The 26,017-nt window shown below is 56.7% G+C and overlaps 1 long non-coding RNA gene across 1 annotated transcript in view; it reads right to left on the reverse strand.

The window, feature by feature from the left end:
• LOC114013570 (uncharacterized) overlaps positions 1–20,859 on the reverse strand; it is a 40,832-nt gene extending 19,973 nt beyond the window's left edge. Inside the window, exons 1-3 of the long non-coding RNA XR_008748413.1 lie at positions 20,655–20,859; positions 15,676–15,938; positions 5,892–5,961 (exon numbers count right to left, since the gene is read on the reverse strand). This is a non-coding gene — a long non-coding RNA (uncharacterized LOC114013570). The remainder of the gene's footprint in view (positions 1–5,891; positions 5,962–15,675; positions 15,939–20,654) is intronic.
• Between the last annotated feature and the right edge of the window lie 5,158 nt (positions 20,860–26,017).

Below are 26,017 nucleotides of genomic sequence, written 5' to 3' on the forward strand. Positions count from 1 at the left end.
ATAAAGAAGGAAAAATTGATCATGAGGAACACGGATTCCCAAGATCTGGGAAGAAGGGGAGTTTGGATTTCACATCATGATAAATGAAAAAAATAAAAATAAAAGCTGAAAACCCCAGAAAGATTTATTTTCTAAACAAGAACATGGAAACATTTTGTCACTTAAACAAAGGGAGGAGGGTGGGGGAGGCTCCACATCCCTAGCTTGCTCTCTGCAACGGACAAATACTATCAGAAACAAAAAGCATGGCATAGTTAGCAGGAGTGGAGCTCAGTGCTTTAGATTTAATGATATGTATTAAGTTCCTTTTAGGGGACGCCTTCTGCAATCGTTGCGGGGAGGGGGGTGTGTGTGGAAAAAAATCATGGTTTTAAAGGCTTCTGTCATTGTTGCCTACGAGCCAAAGAGAAAAGCGCTTTCTTTGTCATCCGGGGGTTTATGGAAACACCTTAATGTGTCCTTTTCATAGGTGAAGCAAGGCGCACAAAGCAGCCGCGTGCCAACGCGTCCCCCCCGCCACCGGCAAAATAAATAAATGGAGGAACGTGGGGACAGCAGCCGTCGTAATCCCCCAGCAAAGCGGCAGCAAGGATGGTCTGGCGGGGTAAATATCACATGTCTCCTGCCAAACCCCGCGTGGGCTATTGTCCCGCCACCCTTTTTAGATGTCATTAAGGATTTTTCGCATACAACCAAATGAGCGGAGAGAACGAACGCACTCGCTCCTTCCCCACCAGTTGGAGAAGCCATGATGAGGCGGCTGGGAGACAGCGCAGGGAAAACACAGGGCAAATTAGGAAGTATGTTAATTCAGTTAATATCACAGAGGGGCTGGCGGGTGGGGGGGGGGGAGGTGTGCACGCAGATTTTCCGCCCGAGGAAGGAGGTGGCAGAGAAAGAACTGGGGCATGCCAGCTCCCGTTATTGTTCTGCCTTCATCAGTAATTAGCAAGATAAGGAGGGGACGGCGTGAGGGAGGCAGCGTGGCGAGGACAAGGCAGTGCTGTACCCCACCTCATGCCCATGCGGCCATCTTACAGGCGGCGCTTGCCTCCCGCAAAATGGCCGCCAGGGCCCACACTGCCTCAGGCCTGCGGCCAGCCTGCCCTGCCAGGCTCCCCCCCAACCCAGCCTGAGGCGGCTGGCACACAGCAGCTGGCAGCAGTGGCAGCCATCCTGCAGGCCCACAGGGAAAGGGGGCCCTGGGAGTGAGGGAGTCGCTATGGTGGGCCAGAGTGTGCTCTCCAGGCTTGGCGAGCGGCCATCTTAGCCCGGGCCCTACTCACAGTGCCAAGGCGCTGGGCATGCAGCACTTCCACAGCCTTTACCCCAGCCGTCTTGACTGGAAAAATCACAAATAACACTTCTTCACAAGGCAGCACACATTGCCAGGGGCCTGCTCGTGGCCACGGTGGCAGCTGTGTCTTTGCCGAGGCTTTCCCCTCAGACACAAGCAGTGCAGGAGCAAAGGCAGGGTTAGCCCCACGTGGGCAGCCACTTTTGAGGTGCAGCTGCCTGCCCAAATGTGCCCCAGTGACTCCCATGAGCTGCTGGGCACTGGAAGATGCAGCCTGAACAGGTATAGCAATACAGGTCAGTGGTTAAAGAGCTACGAGGGAAAACGTCACCTGACCAGCCATCAGAGAGCGAGCTATGGGCAAATTCTACCTTTCTCCTGGCCAAAACAAAATAAATTCCAAACTCAAACTGCAGAGATAGCAGTAAAGAAGATGTGAGCTTCCTAAATCTTAATTTAACATACATTTAAAATAAGGTCAGTTATAGAAGGAAAAGACACAGTAACACAGACAAAGCTACATCTGCATTTCCTGCTCCATGGGAGCTTTACAGCGGAAACATCAGTGTTGTTCAGTTCTCCAAACGAGCAGTACCAAATACTAACAAAGGAACCCTCATCCTTGGTCCCGGGCTGTCCTCAGGACAGCTACAGCAATTACTGACATTAAAGCAGTCTTTGGGAAGTGTTTCATGTGTCTTTAGCCACGATAGGGCTATTAAACATGGTGCAATAGGCACACGACGCACACTGAAAATTCGGCATCTGCTCTAGTACTCTGTGGAAAACTAGAGCACGAGGGTGATTGCAACCGCACGCAGACAGGGCCATGTTATACATCTCTGTTAGACAGTGAAACATAAGGGATGGCAGGCTAGCTGCTCCACTCCGGGGTTGTCTACACTGAAAACCACACCATTATAATGACAGCACTATAGGTCAACTGCTGCTGCTCCTCGCCACGCTGGTGCACATCTCCACTCTTAAACTGGCTTTCTCCAGTTTAGCTTAAACTGCTTCCAGCATGACATAACTGGTATACAGGAGTCCTGCCTTCTGCTAAAGGAAATAACCACGGAGGTTGTACGTGTACAGCTCCTTGCTTTAAAATCCACCCCCCCACACCCGTACGTCTGTAGCTAGACCTGCCCTTCGGCTAACCCTTCTGTACTCCGCACACTTCTGGGCTGTTCACAGTGCCCGTGAAACACTATTACACCCTGCTTCCCTTGGGTGCTAATCCTGCTTGTCAACCCAAAGGCAGAAGCAGACGGTGGCTTGGCATTTTGATTACGTTATGATCTGTTTGAACCTTCCAGACTCTTTTGATGTCTGTGCAAATTTGAAAGGGGGAGCCTTCATCCTGCACAACGAAACTCGGCTATCACACGGTGAAACATCTCGGGACTCCTACATCCGTAGCCATCGCTAGATTTGAAGTGGGGAGGGGAGTTATGGTTCCTCCAGGAAGAGTCTGAAATTCAGACTAACCAGTTCTGGCCCTGAGCAGAGAACACCATGGGGACAGCGTGTTGCTCTTCAAACAAATGCATGCGTAAGGGAGTGTGCGCATGCACAGAGACACCAGATTTATACAAATAGATGCATTCATAGGAAAATGCAAATAGCATCCTCTTCCGTCCCAGGCTCCCTTCGAGCTCCTGACATCCCAAGGTTTCAGAGGAGTACAACCGAGCTTCAGATCAAACATTAGCCCTGCGGGGGTTCCCTCAGGGAAGCAGCCACGCACCGGGGTCTTTTCCCCGCTTCCATGCGAGGTTTCCCGACCCGGCCTTCCTTGGGTGCTCTGTTCTGACACGCATACGACACACGCGCGCGCATGCAGAGCCTTTCTAAAAGGCGCTCTGGGAATTGAGCTCCGCTTCCTCCTTCTTCTAAACCAATTGTCATAAACCAGCTTTTGTTTTATTTTTAACAAAGCGACAGAAATAAGCTCCACACACAGCCCTTGCTGCTCCCACAGCCCCATCCTTTGGCACAACAAGCTGCCCAGGGCCCCCCGAGGACACGGGCATGGGAAGACAGCGGGAATAAAAAACAAGGGGGCAAGGGTGCTTTCTGGTGCACAGAAATATGCTCCTCCTCTCCTAGGCCCACTACCTGGCAAGCGGCAAGGCAGCACGATGTGAAAGGGGCTTGAGGGCGGGTAAGGCACTCGCAACTTCCCCATCCCACTCTCCAGCGGGCCCCTTCATCCCCAGCCCACTGAGGTGCCCACTTTTGACCTGCATTTTACCTCGTGCACTGCAAACCGTTGCTTCTCTCACTGTTTGATACCAGCAAGAGGTGACCCCCGCAGCACCACCGCAGCAATTGATGGGCTGACATGCAACTTGTGACAGCCCAAGCTCTGCCTGCCTGTGGTACATCCCTCTCTCCAGCATAGCCAAGGACCCATCCCTCCTCCTTGTCCCATCCCACTCGCCCAGGTCCAGGACTCAGACGTATGGAGAAATTTCTTGATGAAACCTATCAGTGGGTGAGTGGCAGCTGAGCAGGTACCGAGCAAGACATGGGGCCAGACAGCAGCCAGGGGGGAAGGCAGCGGGTGGAGGGAACGTGCCTCAGGAGGAATACTCACAAAGGGCTGCTTTCATTAATAAAACATTCCCCCCTCAGTTGTCTTTTGATTTGGGTGTAAGAATTAACCCCATCTGCCCAACAGCACACTACCTACCAAGTCATCTCTGCTGAGGAAGGCCGTCTGACGTGTCCACTCAATTGCTACGCTTCCCCCTGCCCACGCTCCTCGGCTCTCCAGACCCCCTCCAAACAGTTCACCAGCTTCGCTGGGTCTGCCCTATTGAAGAGATCCTCTTCCCACAACGTAGATTAGACCCAGTGAAAATAGGCTTAGTGAAAGTACTGTTTCACTATTAATGCCCCCCCCGCCCCCCCGCCTTCACACCCTCTCACACCCAGAAAGATTATAACAAATCCCAATCACCTTTTGCCCCTGCTAACTACTGCTCCAGTCTTTGCACTGCATGCCTTGTAGCTTGAGCAGAGAGCCGGGCACAGGGTAGTACTTATATATATACACACACACATCTAGTCAGCACTGGAAGCGTTCAGCTGCAGAACACAGATCTCCCTGCACGGCATCTCGCCTTGTCACGACACCCCAACCAGTCCCTCTCTGCTGTAATTGCAACGCCTCATTGTCCTTGGGCATCAGCAGAAAGTTACAGCAAATCCTGCATTGGTTTAAGCATGATCTGTCCGTTCAAAATTGGTGGGGGGTTGCTTTTACATGACTGAGTCATTTCTATGGTCTCTCTGTTTCAAGTAAAACTGAGATGCAGAGATGCCTTCGAACAGACAGCCCCTTCATTTTTCCAGAGGTGTGTTTTAATGAGTGACTCGCCTTCCAAAAAGGGGCCGGCGGAGGGGAAGGACAGCAGATTCTCCACACAAATTCAATAGCTGGTAGGTTGCCATGGGCTAAAGCATTTCTTTGCACACATGAAGGGAAGGGACTCCAGAGCACTAAGGGTTTTGCCTCCCATGAGTTATAGCTCTACCCTTCAAGAGCGGAATAAATGCTTTATCCCATTGCAGGCTGCGATGTATTCTACATAGATGGATTGATTTCCCCTATTGTTCTTAATAAATCCTGGCGCATGAAGAAACTCGCTGCACAGCCATTTTTCCTGCCTTGTTCTACCTTGCAGAAGTAATAAGGGTCAGATGTGACTGCAGTGGGAAGCAAAGGCCGTACGCAAGGCGGTACTTTGCTGGATGCGGTGGGTGTGCTGGCAGGGGCTCAGTGGGTGCAGCCAAGCAACCCCTTTTCTCTGTTCATTCCCCCTTTTAGCCTCAGCTGAGGAAAAGGGGAACCATGGCTGGGTACTGCAGCACCGGCGTGGCCCTGAGGGGAGCAGCCGCTCTACAAGCTGAGCCTGCACAAGCCCCCCTTCTCTGCACAGGGAAGGGCAAGGCTCTGGCCCTCTCTGACCAGAGCTCTCACAGTGTCTGATAAAAACAGGGCCGAGTCCTGCACTGACGTAGAGCCTCCCCGAGCACTCCCTGTTCCTTGACATGCCCTGTCCATCAGACCTGCCCCTGCCCACATCCTAGCTGACAGGAGCACATACCACCAGACCAGGGGCTCCTCTACTTTTTAAAAACAAAAAAACCACCCTCGAAACGCCAACCCAACCCCCCCTTTCAATGACTCCCAACTGCAAACTCAGACCCCCAGGTTGTTGCTGAAAGGCTCTCTCCCTCCCTACCACCTTTTCTACTCACAAGGTTGACACCCATCCTCTCTTCCTCCCCCAGGAGGGTGTTTGCTGGCCACAGCTTTGTTGGTGCCCAGCAAGGGGGCACTGCTGGGCTCTGGGAAGCAGGTGGCTTTGCATGGACCTGCCTTGGCCACCTGCCTCCAGCTCTATCCAGGCTCCCTGGATTATCGCTGCTGGCCTTCTCTAGCAGCAGCTAACAACTGGCCCCGTTTCAAAAGCTTGGCTGTGAAATTTGGCTGTGGGAGGGAGGGAGGGATCAGGTAAAAGAGCTGGTCTCCCATGCATGAGTTGAACTCAATCCTTCGGCAAAACTCCCAGGGACTCACCTCTCCTTGCTCAGGTGGAGACGTCCCAGCCCTTCTCAAGGCATCCCACTCCACGAACTTGCAGTCATGTCTGATTAAGGAAAAGAGAATTTGTCTCAATTAGAAAGAGGCTCCCATATGCATGGACGAATGTCAAGTAATTACCGCATGCCACTCATGGCTGAAAAAAAAGACTTTAAATTTGGGACCTTGCAAACTCGCATACACAATTGTGAATGAGTTACAGACCTTGGCATGCTTCAGAGCATACCTTGTGCAGATGCTTTCAAGCCCGTCCCCTCAGCTGAAATACACCCAGCCACATAAAATACAGCCAGGCACGACCCTGTTCTCTAATAAGGAAATAAAGCCAAGTGGACCTGCGTTGCCAGAGCCCAGAGAGCAACACTGTCTCTTTAATTTTCTCCCTGGCTATCTCATCCTTTGCACAAACTCTTTCCTCCCCGTGGCTTCTTCCAGCCTGGTGGGCAAAGTGGGAAAACATCATTAGGGAGGAAAAATAATTTAGTTTGTTAATCAGTATCCAGTGGTGGGAAACAAGAAAGACAGAGAGCAGGGCTGGCGGTTAGGGCTTAGGAAGGGCCAGCACAAAGCCCACCATTCATGACATCTGGGGCTGGGATTCTCATTGAATTAAACAGACACAAAGAGCAGAGGCATTTCATGCTCTCTTCACAAGAATTATCATATCTCCCTGGCACTAGGAAACCTTCAGCACGGGAGAGGGGGGGGAGAGAGAGAGAGAGAGAGAGAGGGGAAAGCGGGCAGGCTGGGTAGAAATATGGGGCAGGGTAGAGGAGGCTTTGTTCCAGGGTTGGATTTATGGATGGGATGCGGCGCATTGCTTTGCAGGGAGAGACAGGGCCCTGGCGCGCTGGGTCTAATAAGAATCAGCAAATGTGAAACAGGGGGCCCCTGTGTACCATGAAGCAGGGAAACCCGCGTTTGACAAGCCAACAGAATAACTGCTCGCGTCTCAAGGCTGTGGAAGGATGCTGACGTTCGTACGAGAGGTGTCGTCTTGTGTGTGTGTCAGCGAGGAGGGGGGAGAAGGGGAGAGGCGAGGAATATAAACAAGAGACCAGGCAGCATCGTTCAGTCATGAAAATTAATTAGCTAATGTGCAAACCATGGCTGCCTCTTCCCACTGCCCTGCAAGCATTCCCCATAAAGCTATGGTGTGTGCAGAACCTGTGACTGGGAATGACAGGGGCAGATTAGGCAGCTCCTTGGGACACAAGCCTGGCAGCGAGAAACCCACAGCCCATGCAAAAAAAAGTGAGAAGGGGACAATTAGGGTCCTTGGGGAAGGGGGAGAACCCAGGGACCAGGAAAAAGAGAAACAGGAGAGACCTAGCACCAAGCTGAACCAGGCATCGCGTTGCCACAGCAGCGTAAATTGGGGTGGAGCTCAAAACCTAGCCACTAATGGGGTCTGGTGGACAGCAAAAATCATTTAGGGTTTAGACTGCAAGCTCTCTGGGGCAGGCTCACACCACAGAGGCCCATTCTACTTGGTCTCTGGGCATCACCAGAGGATCTGCTTTAAATACTAATTGCTCCATGACCAAGACCTGTGAGCTGCTAGGAGCCTCCCTACATCATCACCTGCAGGAAGAGGGGACAGATCTCTGACCTCATGTCCCCAGGGTAATTTGACCCTGTGCACCAGTGCCACAACTGAATATTGCTACCCGGTGATGAAGACAAGAAACTCCTAAACAACTTTATGTGCCCCATCCCCGAGCTTTCAGATCCTGCTACAATATCATACTACTTCTTTTCTGGGAACAACCACAAAAGAATGAGGGCGCAGGTAGCAATTACCCAGGGGAAAAGGGCACAAAAAGGGAATGAGGAGATGCAGAAAGCAATTGGTAGAGCAAAAATAAAGAGAGAAGCCTCTTCGATATGGGATGTGTGCGGTGAACAAGGAACGTGCTGGAGACAAAGGGATGCGAGGAAAGAGGAGAGGCTGGGATGGGCATCTCAGCAGACATGTAGGTAAAAGTTGAAAAGGAAGCACTAATTAGCACCCAGACCATCACTTTCCATTAATAGCTTGTCACCGTTTCCTTGATGTTGCTGAGAGCAGGAAAGTTGGTATGTGTGATGCTTACCTGTCTCTATCTCATTAACAGAAGTCAGGGTGAGAACAGATGTTTATTGCCTGCATCCAGATAGACAGGCCCTTTGCTGAACTGAGATGCAGGAGAGAGGGGGAAAGTTATGAAACAGATGCTTGTGAAACACAGGCCCATACCCACACGATGGAAGCCTAAATGTAGGACACTTCGATACCTGTACCAATGCAGGAACAGCCCCAGGCAGGTATCAGGCTCCAGGAGTCCACAACGCAAAAACGCTAGGTCAAATAATTATAACCCAGGGCAAATACACGGCTGGCTGGGGGAAAATACTCCAGTGTCAGCACAAGGTATGTGCAAGGGGCCATGACTGCATTACGCCCAGGAAAGTAAAACAAAAGACTGCTTAATCCCCCAGACAAATTTGCTCAACCAGAGTCTACTCCGCTAGAAAACAGACAGCCAAAAGTCTTATCGAAAGCCAGAATGGAGAAACCCCGCAGTAAACAAAGAAAAAAGAAAACAAAAAAAAAGCCATTTCAAGCAAAGATATATCTGCATTGCATGTAATCACCTCCGAAGTAATTCTTCCAGCAGTTAAAAAAAGAGATTAGACCTCCTGGTAATACACAAAGGCCTCTCCTTTCCCTCCAACACATGCAACGGCTCCTGTTAGTGACACTGGGAAGGGGGAGTGTGCAAGGCAAGGCCAGGATGCCAATCAGCAGGTATCTGTGAGCTGGTAGCACACACCTGCTGGTGCAATGATGGGAACGTGTGTGAGTGTGCACATTCCTAGGGGAACCCTTGCTTTCACAAGCACACAAATACACAAGCCAAAGGTTCTTCAAGAGCAGGAGCCCAAACTTCCCTAGGAGTGAATGAGGCAAAGCTAAAGGCAAAGAAAACATCAAGGCTGGGGCTGAAGGAACAAAGGCTTCCCCCTCTCAGCTTGGAGACATCTTCTTGGCCATTTAGCTCAGATCAAGTGTAGGCTCTGTTGACTCCCCCATCTATTCAAACAAGCACTTTCAATAGTCTGATAAGTCTTTTCTGTTCTATGGCTTCTCTACCCCTGTATTTGCCACCCCTGACCAATGCAGCTAATACCACATGCAGAAATACTGCCCTGAAGAGCCCTCGTTTAGATTGCGTGGTCAAGGACTTCAAAGTTAGGAAGTGTCCAATTTATGGCTGTCTGCACAACCTTAATTCCACCTCACTGTGCAGCCACCCTGGCCAGGGAAAGAGGGAGCGAGCTAAAAATAGGCTGTGACCGTGTCATTACAGCCACGTAAGGGCAATGGCAGGGAGAGGCTGAATTAACATCTCATGGTCAAACTGAAATCGGGTACCCCCCGACTTGCCAGCGCTTGCTTTGGTGCCTTCAACCATGTACATTTTTAATATACAGAAATCACGTGCATTCCAAACATACAGAAAAATGCATTATTTATAGCTAATAAATAATAGATTGTTTATATAAGCAAAAAGAAAAACAATTGTAGGCAAGTGTAACAAATTCCTCTCCCTCCACCCCGCACCCACCCCTGCCTTCGTCCTGCACGGGCAGAGCGATTTCAAGCCCCGAGCCTCGGCACAGATTTCTGCCACTATGAAATACAGGACTAATGTTATCTGGCAGCGGCAGAAGGCTGCTCTCCCGGGGCCGGTGGGGAAGGGGGACTGCTGGGGCTGGCAGTGCCCAGGCCAACATACCCACACCTATCTACGCTTTTTCCTTCTGGCGCCAGGACCTGGAGGAGTTTTCTCCCAGGAGATGGGGCCGTGCTGGAAGAATATGAGCTAGAGGTGGAAGGGGGTCATGGAGTTGCCCGTGACTGTCCTCCCACCTTCCCTGGCTGGTCCAGAGCTCCGCAATACAGTGGTGGGAGACCAGGGTTTCACCCTGCTCATGGTCTGTTATTATTATTATTCCAGGGAAACAACAATTTTTCTTTTTCTCCCAAGAGGCAACTGAAGGGAAATCGTGATTCCAAACAATTCATAATTCAGCTAAACCTGAAAGGAATTAAAGGGACAAAGAATAGGCATTTCTCAAGCTGAAGAGTTTCCCCCGGCCGAATTTCAAGGGCCTGCAGCAAACAATGGGAGTGTCAGAGGTGCTCAAAAAGAAAAAAAAGTTCAAGAATCTTTACAATAAAAAGTGTTAGGCAACACAGAGGTCAGAGCCAGCCCCTCCTATAATAAATAGCACGACCATCCTACATTAACTATAGGAGACATTTTAATGCAGTGCCTCAGCTTCGTGCTAATTATACTTTTTCACCATATTTTGAACCTAAGAAAAAATGTCATCAGTTAATTATAACAGATGAGAGAGTGTGAAGACTTCCTCAATAAATAATGCCTTGATATCTCATATCCAACAAGCTGCGTGCTCTGCTCTGAAGGTGCCCAGAAATATGTCCTCTCAGGAAATATATCAAGAAATGATGGTCCCATAAGCTGGCTTTGTTTCCAAGCCTTGATTTTCGGCCCAATAATTAAGTGATTTTTATGGATCAGGGAGAGTAAAGGTTGTGGGACTGTTGGAACAGTGCCAGAGAGTCAGTGTTTAAAAATAAATAAATTCCTAAATCAAAATGAGATACAAGAGCCCTTAGCAAATTCCCCCCACGGCTGCACAGGCAAGCACACAGAAGCGGTTTGGTTTTTGGACTCAAGTCCCATGCTTCCTTCACTCCCGGCGTCTCCACGGGAGTCTGGCATGCACAGAAAAAGCCTGGTTTTAATGAAACCAGGCCACCGCTGCCAGCATGCCACCGGGAGCCAGTCACCGCCATCCACCTGCCCTGAGGAGGAGGGACCCCATCCCCCGGCTGCCGTGCCACCCTGGGTGCAGCCCCCCGCTGCATCCATCCCTGCAGAGGCTGGTGGGCATCTAGGTCATTAGGAAGGTTCCTCAACTAAACCATCATTCTTTCAAGCTCCCTTCCCCACCCGGCACCCCTTACTTCCCCCTCTGAAGAGCTGGGATTTGGCGTGGGAAAGATGTCTTTGGGCTTTTCACAAATCCAGTATCCCCTTGAACCAAAACCAATTAGCCTGGCCCAAGGTCCTGCCATTGAAGGACTGTCCCTTCTTTTCAAACCCCCGCGGGCTCAATTGCTCTAAGGAGCCTGGATGTGAATGAGCAAAGCCCACTTAAAGTGGTACTTAAGGCCAGACCAGGGTGAAGGAAAAGAGAAAGCCTCTATAGGAACAGCAAGCTGAGTTTCCAAGAGACAGCTAACTGCCGGAGATTGTGTTCTTTTGCTCCCCCCCATTTTCTTTTTTTTTACTCCTACTCCTGAGCTTTCAAGGCAAATGCTCCTAACCAAACCTGGGCCCCTGAATAAATATTAGATGGCACCTGAAAACGTGAAAGCCAGAGCCCTGGCTATGTGTGGATGCTGGGAGCCCGTCAGCATGATGGCTGAGCCTCGTACCGGCACAAGCTCTGGTCCCAGACACGTGTGCCTGGAGGCATGAAGGCAGGGAAGGAGGGTAAGAAGCCCGAGATGATGCTTTTCCAGCTGGGCTTTTGGCAAACACCTTCTCGAGGTGAGTGGGCTCGTGGGCATGAAAAACCAAAATCCTAAACCTAAAAAGGGTGACTTCCAGCATCATGTGGTGGGGAAGCCAGCGTGGGCAGCCACGCGGCCATCTTGTACTCATGACTCCTGAGGACTTCCAGGGGCTTAGGCTGACCGAGGGGCTGTGATGCAGCAGCACCGGTGGCAGAGGTGACACGTGGTACCCACATCATGAATGGCATGTGTGCATTGCCACATACCAGGCACCAGCACCTTGACACTTGCAGCTGGGGGAGACTCCTATCACCTGCACAGATGCCAAATTAGCACCTTCCTTCCACCAAGACACGAGGAAGCATGCTTCCAGCACACAGCCATGATCCCTCCCTGGTGCATGAGCAGCACCCATCCACAGCCACAAGTGTGATCAACCTTCCAAGCCCCTGAGCTCTGCCCCTTCTCCAGCAGCATGGACAAAGCCAGGGCAGAGCAGCAGGTAAAGGGAGGCACCGGCCGCCTGCATCAAGGGTGCAGGGAGGGGGTGGGAGCAGAGAGACACAAAAGAAATGGCTGAGGCCAGCCTCAAGCATCAAACCTGCCATTGCCAGGCAATTCTGCAAAAATGCCCATTGATGGGATTTCATCCATAACCAAGCAGGAGGGCTCACACGGCCCAGCTCCCGAGGCAGCTCCTTTGAATGGCTGGGACCAAAGAGCCCCTTCTCCACCTACCCCTGAGTCTGGGTGGGTTTGGCTTCCCTAGGTATCTGGTAACAACTCCCCATCACCTTGTGCCTCAAGCCAAATGCATGGCATGACAGACAAGTTTCAGGAAAAGATGGGAAATAATGAGTTGGAGCACACAATGTCCCAGGGCATCATTTCCCTGGGGTGAAACCCACAAATGGTATTTTCCATTTACCCCCCAACGGCACACACTGATTCTTCCCTTTCTGGCTCCCTCTGCCCATCTCCAGCTCTGCCTGAAGAACAAAGACATCACGGCCCAGCTCCAGAAACCTCACCCACGTCTGGCCTATGCTGCATCCTATCGCTTTGCCAGCAGAGTCCCACAGAGAAGAGAAAGCTGCCAGCAAGGGCCAGGAATGCCGGGACCTGGGGTCTTGTCCCAGCACAGCCAAAAAAAAAGACACCTTCCCTTCCGCGTTTGGGCTGCGCAGGGGAAAAGATCCATCCAAAGCCAACAGCCACGCAAACAGGGCAAAGGGTGAAGCCACAAAGGGACCCGTGTGTAGCCAAAATCCACCCCTGGCCCAAAGATGGACTCTTGGAGAACCTCTTTCTGCCGCGGCACTTCAAAAGGACAGAAAGCAGAGACCTGACAGTGGGCTGCCAGGGGCTCTCTAAATGCAGCGGGTATTTCACAAGCAGGGATTTACTGGGGGGCTTTATCCACCTCCTTTCCCCCCACCCATGTACACACGAGCTGGGGATGCTCATACCACCATCCCCCATCGTTCACTGCCACCTCCCTCATTAATTGAGGGAGGGGTCACCTCCACGCCTCCCCAAAACACCCATGGGCTCATGCCGACAACAGGGGTGAAAATGAAGAATTTAAACGCAAGTAAAAATTCAACCATGATTTTTCTCTCCTGGAAACTAAAGGCCAAATTACTCAGTCCCTGTCTCAATCCCCTCTGGGGCGAACTGCTCTGGGATAAGCAAACCAAAACCACGGCCTGAAAAAATACTTGAAAAATCAGTTCAGAACAGACAATTTTGAGGAGAAAAATTATTTAGGAGTCAAGGGTGGTTTCTGACCAGCTGATCGAACAGCAAGGTGAAAAAGCTTGCCTCAATCCTTTGTAAGAGTTCACATGTAGACACGGATTTCCACACTTCCATTTTATTTCATGAATTTTTTATATATATATGTTTTTATATATACACACAAAGACATTTATTATATGTGTATATATTTTTTTTTCCTCAGATCCTCTTTTTATATTTTCACCTTTTGCAATTACAAAAGCCAGGAACAGAAATACCTCCTGGGTTCTGCCAGTGCAGAAACACTCCCACCAAACAGATTTTCTTTAACACGCTGGTCGAATGATTCCTCCCGAATTATATTCATTAGGAATTTGAATGTTTCTTTCCTCCATCCCCCATCAAATCATTACTCCGGAATAAATGCATTCATCAACCACCTTGCTCAGTTGCCTCCTGCTTTGTTCAGTCTAGTTTTAAAGCATCTCCACTGAAACCGTTTGCACCTGACTCGATGCTAGTGTAGGGAGGGGAGAAAAAAAAAAAAGAATAGGAGAAGAATTGAGTGCCACTCACAATATTGTGGAAATAATTGGAAAATTATTTCTTAAAAATAACCAACATAATAAAGGGGGGAAAGGACTACATTCTCTCCTCCCCACCTCCGATCTCTTCCACAATTTCTGGGATTGCATCGAGCATACATATTCCAGATGGGCTGGAGAGAAGGAGGTTGGTTCTTAATGACACGTCTTTCGTTGCCTTTGGAATGAATGATTCATTCGGATCTCGCCGAGACTTGGTGCCACAGTTGAGTTACATTTCTAGAAAATCCGTATCTTTAATTCTGGCGCTGCGTGTGGGACCCAGCAAATCATGGAATTACTGCTGTAACTTCGGATTAGTAACGCTTTCTAAATGATAGTCTAATTCCAGGCCTTCATGCTTTTCAGCGTTCACACTCACACAGCCTCTTCCCTGGGAGGCTTCCTGCGGAATTAGTGCTGGCATCTTCGTCTTTCTCTGCCCTTTTTAATTTCTCCAATGACTTCTCATTAGAATACATAATAACAACAGCTCCTCAGAACTTTTCTTTCTCCCGGTATAGCCAAATTCAGGCTGAGATCCTTTTTCCTTACTGTGGTTATGGCGGTGCTTTGCTGGCCCTGGAAGGGTGCACAGGCATATTTAGCTTTGTGGGCCTACGTGGCATCTGACGCCATTACCCCGTGCAAGGGAAGGTGGAAAACCTGCCTCCGAGGTGCGCGGGGCTCCCACCTCTCGCCGTGCCCGCACACCGGTGGGCACGGCCAGGCTGCCCTCTCCCCCCAGCCGGGGAAGAGGCACAGGGCAGGTAGCCTCGCTCCGAGCGGTGGGAGCTGGCAGCATCTTCCCACCGCTCCTCACCTCCCGCAGCGCCTCCCGGGGGGGCAGAGCGCCAGCAAACGGCCCACTCACAATCCCAGCCACCCCGGGAAGCTTTTCCTCTGCAGCCTCCCCGGCGCTGTCACGGCCCGCGTGGGTCCGTGGCGGCGCGGGGATCATCCCCGCAGGATGCAAACGGCCAGCGCCGGGCGAGGGGCTGGCGGCGATGCCCCACGCCCGGCCCCTGGGTGCCGGGGGGGCGCGGGGGAGCCCGGCCCGGGCCAGGGGCGCTCGCCCCACGCCAGCTGGGGAAACGTGCCGGGGCGGCTCGGCAGAGCGCGCGGTGCTTTGTGTCGCCATGGGAACGGAATGCAGATTTGCCAATTGCTTTTTTTTCTTTCTTTCTTTCCTTTTTTTTTTTATTATTATTTGCCAGACATTGTAATACATATTATGTTTCAACTTCTGGGGCTTGCAGCGGAGGTGAGGGAGGCTTTGTGCCTTGCTCGGCTCCCACAGAAGCCCCAGGGCCGGGGTGGCTGCACGCCAAAGGGGTGCACCCAGCCGCAGGACTCCTTCCCTGGGCACCCCCCTCCCCGGAGACACACACACACACACACACACCCCAGCTACGGACAAAAGCAACAGCCACCGCACAAGCAAAGTAGATCACATTATCACCAACTTGACCTTCCAAAGGGAGGCCAGGATCAAACCCAAAGCCGAAAAAATAAAGAGAGGAAAAGAGGAGAAAAGGGAAAACATCCAAAAGCCGGGGTTTTTCGAGGTCTGACCCACAGGCTGGGGAAGGGGGGGAAGGAATTTATTCGGGGAGGGCGCTCGCTCCCTCCACCCTCCCAGAGCCTTAGAGCCCACAGCCTAAGAGAAAATTTCGAGGTGCGTTTAACCGAGCGTTAAACCCCAGATTTCTTTGGCAATGGAAGCATTCGTGCAGGGCTCGCCTCCCTTTCCCCGGCCCTCCCGCCTGCTGCCGCGGAGCCCCGGGCTGCCGCTGCCCGGAGCGGCCCGACGGGGAAGGCGCGGAGCCGCAGCCCTTACCTGGAGCCCCGAGGGCGGCGGGTCGGGCCGTCTCTGCACCGCCGGTCCTGGCGCGGCCGCTTCCCCCGGGCGAGCAGGTCTGGAAGTCATTTCTACTTTCGGTTATCTAGCTTTATGATGGCTCCACAACACTCATACAGCTAGATAACCAAAGACAGAAACATCCCTCCGTCGGGGATGCCGGCCATCCATCCGTCCGTCCATCCACCTGTCCGTCCGTCCGCTCCAGGGTGCGGTCAGGGCCGGGGCAGGGCGGCCGGGAGCTGCCACCGGGAACCACACACACGCACATTTAAAAAAAAAAAAAAAAAAAAAATAGAGGAAAAGATAAATACAGGACGGAGAGAACGAGCCGGGGCAGAGCCACGGGCGCTCGGCAGGCAGGCGGCACCGCCGGCTGCGGGGCTGCCACGGGGGCTCGGGGCGGGCCGCGGAGAGGCGAACAGAGCCGAACAGAGCCATACCGAGCTGAACAGAGCCGAGCCATGCAGTGCCGTGACGAGCCGTGCCCAGCCCGTCGCGGTACCGGCCCGGGCGCACGGCACTCGCGCTCCCGCCCCGCTGCCCAACTTCTACTCCCCTCGCATGGTAATCGCCCCCTTTGGGAAGTGACGTCACGCCACGCACAGCCAATCCCCGGGCCCGCATTTAAATCAGCGCCCCCTTTCCCGCGCTTTCTAGCCCCGGCCCGACCGGGAGAGCGGCGGGTCGCGCCGCGCCCCCGCGGCGGGACGGGGCGGCACGGCACGGCACCGGGCGGGATCGGCCCCCCCTGCGGCTCCCCGGCACCGGCCTCCCTCCGCCCGCTTCGCCTCCCGGCCTGTGCTAGAGGGTCGTTCTGTCATCCCCCGCCTCCTCCCGCTCCGCCGTGCCCCCGCGGCAGCTCCGCCGGGCCGGCAGAGACGGGGGAGAGGCGGACAGCACCCCTGCACGGCCGGGCGCGGGGGGACGCGCCTGCGACTAACTTGCCTCTCCCTGCCCTCGGCATTCCCCTCTCTCCCTTTCCCCTTTCTCTTTTCCTTCTGCCTTTTCCCTCTCCCCTTCCTCTCTTCACTTTCCTCTCTCCCTTTCCCCGGCCTTTCCTTTTTCCCTTCCTTTTCCATTTCCGTCCATTTCCCTTCCCCTTTCCCCACCCCTTTGCTTCTGCGTTTCCCTGGTCCCCTCCACGCCATGCCCCCCCCTCCTATCCAACGCACCCCTCTCACACCTTCTCCTCCTCCAGCAGCGCTCGCCCCGTCCGGCCTCTGTACCCGGGGGCAGCCCGGAGGGCCCCTTTCCCCGCAGCCAGACGCGGGGCCCGCCCGTCCCGAGCCGCATCCGGGGGCTGGGGGCACACCCGCGATCCCCCATCGATCCTCTCTGCTCCCCTTTCCCCCCTCGTTTTAATTATCTCTCCTCCAGATTCTGCTATTTCCCGCACAGGTTCCTAACGCGGTATGCCTGTAGCGGCGAATCCAGCACATACAAATGATAACAACAACAACAATAATAATAATAAAATGCCAGGAGGCAAATATGATTATCTGGGGTGCCTATCTGACCTACTCCTCATTAAAAAAATATTTTAAAAATTAAAGATAAAAATTGTAACCCCTCACTGCTTGAAATATCGCCTTCCTTTAAATCCGAGGCGAGGGTACAATGTGACCTGCTGCAAAACGAGGGATCTGCGAAACGAAGCGATCGCGGCGGGAGCAGCCGCGGCTGAACGCAGCCTGCCGGTCCCGCCGGCTCCGGCTCTTGGCGAGCGCCGCTCGGGTTATTTATTCCTTCCTCTCCTCGCCTCCCCCCTCCCTGCCATCCCCTTAAAATAAAATATGAAAAAAAAAATTAAAAATGAAATAAATAAAACCTACGAGCTCAATTAGGCTAAAAGCTACAGGATCAGCGCTGCCAGCCCCTCTGCGAGCCGGCTCTGCTCCCGGCGCCCAGGCGAGCCCGGCCGCCCGGCCCGGTTCCCGGGAACCGCCGGCTCCCTGCCGCCTCCCGCCTAACGAGAAACGGGCCCTGGGGTGCCCCGGCCGCCCCGACGGGTCTGCGGAAGGTGAGGAGAAATCTTTGCTCCGTCCCCAGCCCCTCGGCGTCTTCCCCGCGGCCAGGAGCCGCTCGGGAGGAGGCTCGGCCGAGGTTTATTTTGATCTGCCCCAGAGAGCGGAGGGGGGATAAATTGCCACGAATCGGATCTCCTTAATTTTCCAGCTCTGGATTTTCTCCTCATCTATGGCTGCCGCCGTCAGTGTGATCGCTGCCCGTGTGCTCCCCGGCTGGGGCGGGAGAAGGCGGCCGCCCGCCCCACCGCCTCCGAGGGGCAGCCGGGGGGTGCGGGGATGGCGGTGCCGAGCGGACATGGGGACACGGGGGGCTCGCCTGGGCCACGGCCCGGCCTCAGTTTCCCCCCGCTGGGGGTGGCCCCGTTACTCACCGCGGGGGCCCGGCGGCGGGGAGCGGCGCGGGGCGCCTCCGGCAGCCTCCCCCCAGCTCCCGGGGCCGTTCCGGCGGCGATGTGGCCCCGCTCCGGCCCCGCTGTCCCTGCGGCAGCGGCGAAGGGGACCGGGAGGGCAGAGCCAGCCCCGCCAAGACGCAGCTGTGCCCGGCTGCCGCCGTGCGAGGTCTCTCGCCCGCCGTGCCTTGCCCCCGGGCCGCCGGGTCGCTCGGGCGAGGATGCAGTGGGTAAAACACCGCATGTCGCCGGGCTGCTCGGGGCTGTGGACGGGGTCCCCCCTCTCTGTCGCTCAAAGAAGGCGATTTTCTCGGCAGAAATATATATAATATATTTTTCCCCCCTGCTCCTTTTTGGCAATGCCTTGCTCTGCTCAGAGCTCTCGCCTCGCCCTGCTCTGTACAGAGGCAGAGCCCCAGCACCTGGGAGAAAATTGCACCTTGTGCTTTGGGTATTTTGGTATATTTTAGGCTTTGGTGATTTTGTGTTATTTTATTTTGGGGAAGGGTTGGGTTGGGGTTGGTTTTGTCTGGTTGTTTGTTTTTTTTTTTTTTGGGGTGGAGGGTGTTTGGAGCAATTTTAGGAGGATACGTACAAAATGGCTCCTTGGCACAGCTCAAAGCACCAGCGAGCAGCCTGGGGAGGAACCGGCGGGGGCTGCCTGGGCTCCGGAGCTCCGGCGGTCGCAGCGGGCAGCGCCGGGAGGTAACCCGCGTCCTGCCTCACCTGGGCCGCCCTCGGGGGCCGCGGGGACTGTGGGACCGTCCTTTTTCCCTGCCCGCACTCGCAAGAGAAAACAACCCGGGGCTGCGGGCGGCCCGACGGGGCGGGGAGGGGCGGCGGTGCCGGCGCGGCTCTGGCCATGGTGCTGCACCGCCCCGGCCCCGGCGCGACCACGGCCCTTCCGCGCCCACCGCGGGTGGCACGGCCCCCGCCGCCCGCTCCCTCCCCGGGTGGCCCCGGCGCCCAGCAGGGCGGGCGGCCCGGCCGGCCGCACCTCGGAAGAGCCCCGCTGCCCAGCGCCCGCCCGGTCACCGGGCCGTCCCTGAATTATTTAACGTGATCGCCCAGTAACGAGTCCGCTGCCTTCCCCTCTTCTACGTCCTGCACGTCTGACGTCACTTTTCTTTAATTAGGAGAAGTTATTTTTAGCCAACCTGGAGTAACCCCCCGCGCCTCGCAGCCTCGAGCTGCATCTTTTCTTAATTGTTGTGGGTTTGGTTCGGTTGGGTTTGGTTTGGTTGGTTTTTTAAAAAATATATTATCCTTCTACAATCGGGGCTTCGCCGGCTTCGCACACAAGCGGCAGCTCTCGACGGGCGTGAAGGAAACGCGTCGCTTTGTTTAGCAATTAAAAGCCTCCTCTGAGCAAGCCCCGGCGCAGAAAAGGCAAAGCGGCAGCGTCCCAGCCCCCGGCTGCTCTTTTTTCTCTCCGGCCGTCGGGGGCCGGGACTCAGGTGGGGACAGTCCCGGAGCCTCCTCGCTCGGTGGGGCGAGGTGCTGCCCGGCCGGGGGCAGGGGGTGGAAGAACGTCGAGGGGATCCGGCCAGGTGCAGGCTCTCAGGCCACCTGCACTGCTATGATTCGGGTTTCCTTAAGGCTGAGGCCTAAAATGCATTTTGCTTCCAGGAAGACACAGGGGGGGAGGAAAAAAACAAAACACCAACCACAAACCCCAAGGAAATAAGCGTTCGCGGGGAGGGAGCAGAAGGGAAGCATGAATGGGAGAAAAAAAAAGGGGGTAAAGAAAAAAAGAAACCAAAAAAAAAGAGAGAGAAAAATAGCAAAAAAGGATGAAATGAAATAAAATAAAATATTTTTTTTAAAAAAGCAAAGAAAAGAGACACAGCAAATGAAGAATAAAATATCCTCCTGCACCAGAAGCCAGTGGCGGAACAGGGCACGGGCAGCGGTGGCCCCGCTGCTGCTCCTCGGCGGTAAATCCGAGAAGGGAAGCGGGTCGCCTCGGTGCCCCCCCCCTCCCCCCCCGCTAAATGGGGCCCCGCAGCAGCACCCGCTGCGCCGGGAGGAAGAACTTCCCCAGGAGCCCGGGATTTCTCCCGCGGCCTAAAGCCTGGGTGCCCCGGAAGGCTCGGCCTCGTCCAGGCGTTTTGTCCGGTGCCGCCTCTCCGGCGGCGAGCGGGGACGTTTAGTGGCACCTTGGCAGCCCGCCGGCAGCGCTCGGCCCCGGCTCCCCGCCGACCCGTCGGGGCTCAGCCCGCCCCAGGTCCCACTGCCGAGCTGCACCGTCCCGGGCAGCCTGGGAGAGGCTGCAGGAACAAACACGTCCCCGGCAGCAAAAGGTCCCTCGTGTCTCCCGGGCCGCCCCGGTGTTGGTCCCGGTCCCGCGTGGTGCCGGTACCCGGGAGGCACCCAACTTCCCGGCGGGAACCGGCCCGACTTCGTCTCCCCGCTCTCTCCCGCCCCACCGGCAGCTGGTCTGTCGTGTCCTCCCGCCCAGGGGCAAAAGTCCTCCCGCGCCCTCCCGCCTCCCCGGGGCCGCCCCGCCGAGGCGGCGATGCCCGGCCGCGACACTCACTCTGGCTGCCGTGCCGAGGGCAGGACGGCGGTCCCCGGGAGAAGCGGGCGGCGGGGGGCCACCCCCCCCGCTGGCGGGCGGGCGGGCAGAGGGGCGGGCAGGGCTGCCCCCGGCCGAGCAGCGGCCCCCAGCCCCGGATGCGGGCCGGCGGGGGCGGCGGGGGTGGCTCTGCCCGGGCTCCTTGCGTCTTCCCGGCTGCTGCCGGTGCCGGCTCTGGTTGCTGGCCAGGAGCTGCCGCCGCCGGCAAGCTCTGCCCGCACTGACGTCAGCCCGGCAGCCTCCTATTCACTCCAACCATGGCGGAGAGGAGGAGGAGGAGGGAGAGGGGGAGGGGAGGAGGCGGGGGGAGGGAGGGGGAGAGGGGGAGGACGGGAGGAAGGCGGCGGTGGCGGCGGTGGTTGGTGGCTGGCAGGCATCGCGGAGCAGAAAGCACAGCCGCTCCGCCTCACCCCTTAATTACCCTCCGAGGATGGGGCTGCTCGGGGGAGGGGGGCCCTGTCATGTCCGTCCGCCCCCCCCCCCCGTCCCCGGTGAGACCCGGTGCCGCCCGCTCCCTCGGGGCCACCGCCGCTCACCTGGCGGGCCCGCCGGGCATCCCGTGCTGCCCGCGGCCCCGGGCAGCCCTTCTCCGAGGGGACAGCCGTGGCCAGGCCCCCCCGCTGCAGCCCGGGAACCCCTTCGGCGCTGTGCCCGTTCCCTCAAGGACCCCCCGACCCCCCCCCACGGAGAGCAGGGAAAGGAGCTACAGCCGCCCCCTGCTCTCCACTGCCCGGGGCAGCTCCCCACCGCCCCCGGCCACCGTCCCCCGCTGCCCCGGCCCGGCCCGGCGCGGCCCCGCACCGCTGTCCAACTGCTGAAAGGCCCCGCCGCCGCCCGGCCCGGCCCGGCCCGGCCCGCCCGCAGCCGTCGGCCAGAGCCGGGGCACCAGCTGCCCCCGAGCTGAGGCCACGGCCCTGGAGGTAGGGGTCCCTTCTGGAGCCGTGCCGGGCTGTGCCGTGCCGTGCCGGGCCATCCCCGCCCCGACGGGCAGGCCGAGCCCCGGAGACCGCTTCTCCCCGACAGCCGCAGCGCAGCTCCCGGCGGCCGCAGCGAGCTGGAACCGGGGCGCGGGCACGCAGGTACCGCCTGCGCATCCCTCCTCTGCTCCCCCTCCATTTCTATCTTCCTTATCTTCTTCACAGAATTAGACATACACTGCATCGCCTGCAGCCTTTGCAGTAAGGCAAAAAAAGCCCCCCAAAGCCCCCCACCCCCCCACTGAGCCCCTACTGGCACACCTTTGCTTCGCTTACGACCTCTCCTCCTCTTCCTTCCTGCGTTTAACCTGGCTCATATTTTTTATCTCCGATTCACTCCACCGATGCCCCGGAGCGGCTCTGGGGAGTCTCTCGGCGCCCCGATGAATACCCAGGTATCCCCAGACAGGTTTTCTATGTAGGAGCAAATAAACAGATCGAGCCCCAGAGATCTGCAACAGCCGAACACGCCGCCTCGCCTTTACATTCGTGTTTTTAAATTCCCCCGTTATTTTCCTTTTTGCATCTGCGAGTTGCCACGAAAGGAAATATAACCCCAAATGCCACTGCCAGCAGAAACCGGAGGTCGTTGCCAAATTCCGTAGTATTTTATTTTAAAAGCAATTAACACCATTTAAAAAAAAAAAAACAACAAAAAAAAAAACCCCGTCTTCTCCTCTTCCCGGGGAGTGTAAGAAATCCTTTTGCTCACCCAGACTCGAAAACCTGATGGTATTGTCGTTAAACACGGAAAGGAGAATATTAAGAAATAGCAACACTCCCTCCCGAGCGCCCCCCCCCCCCCCCCCCCCCAGTTTATTTGCCCTAATAATTAATTCACAAGAGCTTAACTTCGGTGTAACCCTGGCGGTCTTTTCATTAAAATATCCCCGCGTTTCCTATTGAATTAGCTCTGCTCCATTGTCGCTGAAATGAAGACGCCAAACCAACTTTTACCCCGAGCATTTTCTCACCAGCCCAAAGAAAAGTCTCTCTCCTTTTTCTTTTCTCCGATTTTTTCTTTCTTTTTTTCTTTTTTTTTTTTTTTTTTTTTTAATTTCAAGCACCCAGGCGATGGACGTGTCCTGCAATTTAACTACTTTCAAATTCTTTGTTCGGGTCCCACCGGGGCTCTATTGTCACCCTATTGAGAGAGCTTATTGCCAAGTCAAGCCTGAGAGAATTGAGACACACACGGGAGGAGCCCCGGGGGCTGGGAGCGGGCTCCGTGGGCTGCTCGGCACGGGGGGACCCCGGCCCAGCCCCGAGGGAGCGGGCAGGGCGCTGGGCAGGGGCTGCCTGCAGCCCCCGGCCAGGGGTAACCGGCACCGATCTCCCCGGGGCCTCAGCCGCCAAAGCAGCCCCGGCCCCGTAGGGCCCGCAGGAGCCCGGCCCGGGGGTGAGGATGGGGCAGCCCCGGCCTGGGTACCCCCCAGGATCGGGCTCCTTCGTACCCCCGAACTCCCCCTCCCTCAGCCCCCGCAGCGCCGGCACCGTCCGTGCCAGCAGCGCCCGGGCTCCGGTACAACCGCTGCGGGCAGGAGCGGGACTTACCTCGGATGCCCGCGGTGCCGCCAGCCTCCCTCCCTCGCCGGTTCTCCCTTAATCCCGAAAAGGAGGGTCCTCCCCCCTTCCTCCATCCCACCCCCGACCCCTCCACCTTGGAGCCGGCTCCCGCCTGCCTCCCCTCGCCCTCTCCATCGCTCACTTTGGGAGCTCTGGGACTCGTCTCCCGAGCAGGAAAACAGCGGGATGTGGGGGACTGCTTTTCTTTTCCCTTTTCCTTCCTTTCCCCCCGCCCACCCCAAGATGTAAAAGGGGGTGCGAGCTGGAAAAGGGGGGTACGCGCCGCAGGGAAGGGTTATTTCAGGAGAAAAAAACAGAAAGAGCGGTGCTGGGCACGGATTCCCACGTAAGCCCGTACGTCACCTATAAAATTTGCCCGTTTCTCCCGTTTCTTGGCTCCCGGGGGGGCGGCTGAGATACTTCTGCCTGCGGAGGGAGGGGGTGTAAAACCCCGTTAAAAACGTCTTGCTCCAGCTGGGAGGGGAAGGCAAAGCCGGGGGATGCTGGAGGGCAGGGGCCGCTTCTCCGTTTCCCCCCTGCCCCGGGGTGATGTTTGGCTGCGCCCTGCTCCCCCAAAACACCCACTCGCAGCCCACCTCAGCCCCTCGATGCCAAGGAGCGATGCAGGTTTACGGGGTCCCACGCCGTTCGCACCGGCAGGACCGCGGCGGGGAGGGGGGGACGGCGGCCGTCTCTCCTCCGCTCCCCGCCGCGACCGGCGGCCTCTCCGCCGTGCCCCGGGGGAAGAGGAAGCCCTTGACCCCTGGCCCCGGGGGCAACGGGGTTAAACAAAGTCCCACCGCCCCATTATCCGACCGACAGCATCGAGCCCCCGGCGGGGAGCAGGGTCTCCAAGGTGGGGGAGGGGCCGGGGGAGATTCGCATCTCTCACCGCCTGTACCTGACCCCGACGGGGCACACCGGGATGGGGATGCTTTCCCGACAGAGAGACAAAAAGCCTAGGGGGTTAAAAAAAAAGAGGGACCCTACACAACCCATCCCGACTTCTGCGTTGCCATCAGCCCTGCTGAAACAGTGGGTTTTGGGGTTTATTTCGTGGTTTTGTTTTTTGGTTTTTTTTTTTTACGGTGGTGATTTTTTTTTTTTATAGTGGTGCCGCGCACTGCCGAACCTCCCTGCCCGCAGCCGGGTGAGGTACAGGCAGCCCCGGCCCAGTCCTGCCTGCGGGCACGGCTGCGGGGCTCGTTGTCAGCCCTGCAGAGAGCTGCCGCCAGAATAATTTCGGAGAGAATTAATTTTTTCTGTTGTTTAGGGGGGGAAGATTTTTTTGGCCAGGCGGGTTTAGATTTTTATTTTATTTTTATTTATTTTGTGACCACGATAAAAGTAGGTAGATCAAAGACACCAAATAAGAGGACATCGGCGTTAACACAATGCATCGGAGGGGAGAGCAAGTCACCCACACCCAGGTCCTCCCCCAGAGCCGCTCCGTAGCAGGGGGGGTGCCCAAACTCTCCCGCCCAGAGCACCCCGAGCCCCGCAGCATCCCTCCGCGGCGGCTCGGCACCCCGCGCCCCCCCCAGCTCCCCGCCGTGCCTGTGAAAGGATCGGGAAACCTCAAACCCCCGGTATGGCTGCGGGGGCTGAGCACGGGCCGTGGGGCTGGATGCTGCCCGGCTCAGGCAGCGGGGCCCTCCGCTGCTGGGTGAAACGCTGAAGCCCTGCCCCTGCATGGAACCCCAGGCTGGGGGGCGGTGGGTATTTTGGGGAACATCGGAGGGCTGTGAAATGCATTCAGAGCGGCAGAAAACAGCGTCTCGGCGTGTGTGTGTGCCTTTCCCCCCGCCCCCCCCCCCGCATGCTGGTGCTACCTTTTCGGAGAGGAGGGGGCATAGGTGACCTCCCCCGCTCTAGTCCTGCACACTCGAGGGGAGGGAGCTGTGCGGCCGGAGGATTGGGAGGGGGGGGCACACATCGGGTTTGGAGCTGCGCGGGGACCAGGAGGGGCGAAGGGGCGAGTCACAGTGCGCGGTGCCCCCGCGGGAGCGCAGGGCGGGACGGGGCCGCGGCAGTACCCGCGCCCCGACGGCCCCGGACCCGTGGGAACCGGCCCGACCCGGCCGGCAGCGGCGGGGCCGCAGCGCCACCTGGCGGCTCGGCGCGGCACGGCATGGTGCGGTCTGGCATGGCTCGGCGCGGCACGGCACCCTACAAGGCCAAGGCCAGGTTGGCTTCTGTCAGGAGCCACCTTCCCGGCCAGAAGAGCCTCTGCGGCGGCCAGGGGCCCTACACCCACCCGCCCGGACCGCGGCACCTCCTGATCCCTTTCCCCCGCACTCTACAGCCCCTTCCCTGCACCCTGTGGCACCTCACACCCCCTGTCCTGCACCCCACGGCAGCCCACATCTCCTCCCCCGCCCCCTACAGCCCCTTCCCTGCGCCCTATGGCACCCTAAATCCCCTTGCCCACACCGTTACCCGGCTCCTTTTATCCCACGCCCCCGCCGTACCCAGCTGCCCCGGCCGCGGTGAGCCGCCCCCGCCGCCCCGGGGCTTCGCGCTGGGGGTCCCGGGGCCCCGAAGCCGGGCGGAGCGACTGCACCCCGCACCGGGCTTGGCACCCCCCCGGTGCGGGGCGGGTCACCGCCGCCGTGCCCCAGGGGCCGCCCGGCCCCACGCGTGTCACAGGCGCGGTCGATCCTAGGCTCCGCGCACGCAGCCGCCCGCCGCCTGTTTCCCCGCCTCCCGCGAAAGGCACGAGCAAAACGCGAAGGGTGCGCGCGGTGACCCGGTACCGGGCCGGCAGCAGCGCCGGTTTCC

Source organism: Falco peregrinus, chromosome 1 (genome assembly GCF_023634155.1).
Source record: "Falco peregrinus isolate bFalPer1 chromosome 1, bFalPer1.pri, whole genome shotgun sequence".
Classification (NCBI taxonomy): Eukaryota; Metazoa; Chordata; class Aves; order Falconiformes; family Falconidae; genus Falco; species Falco peregrinus.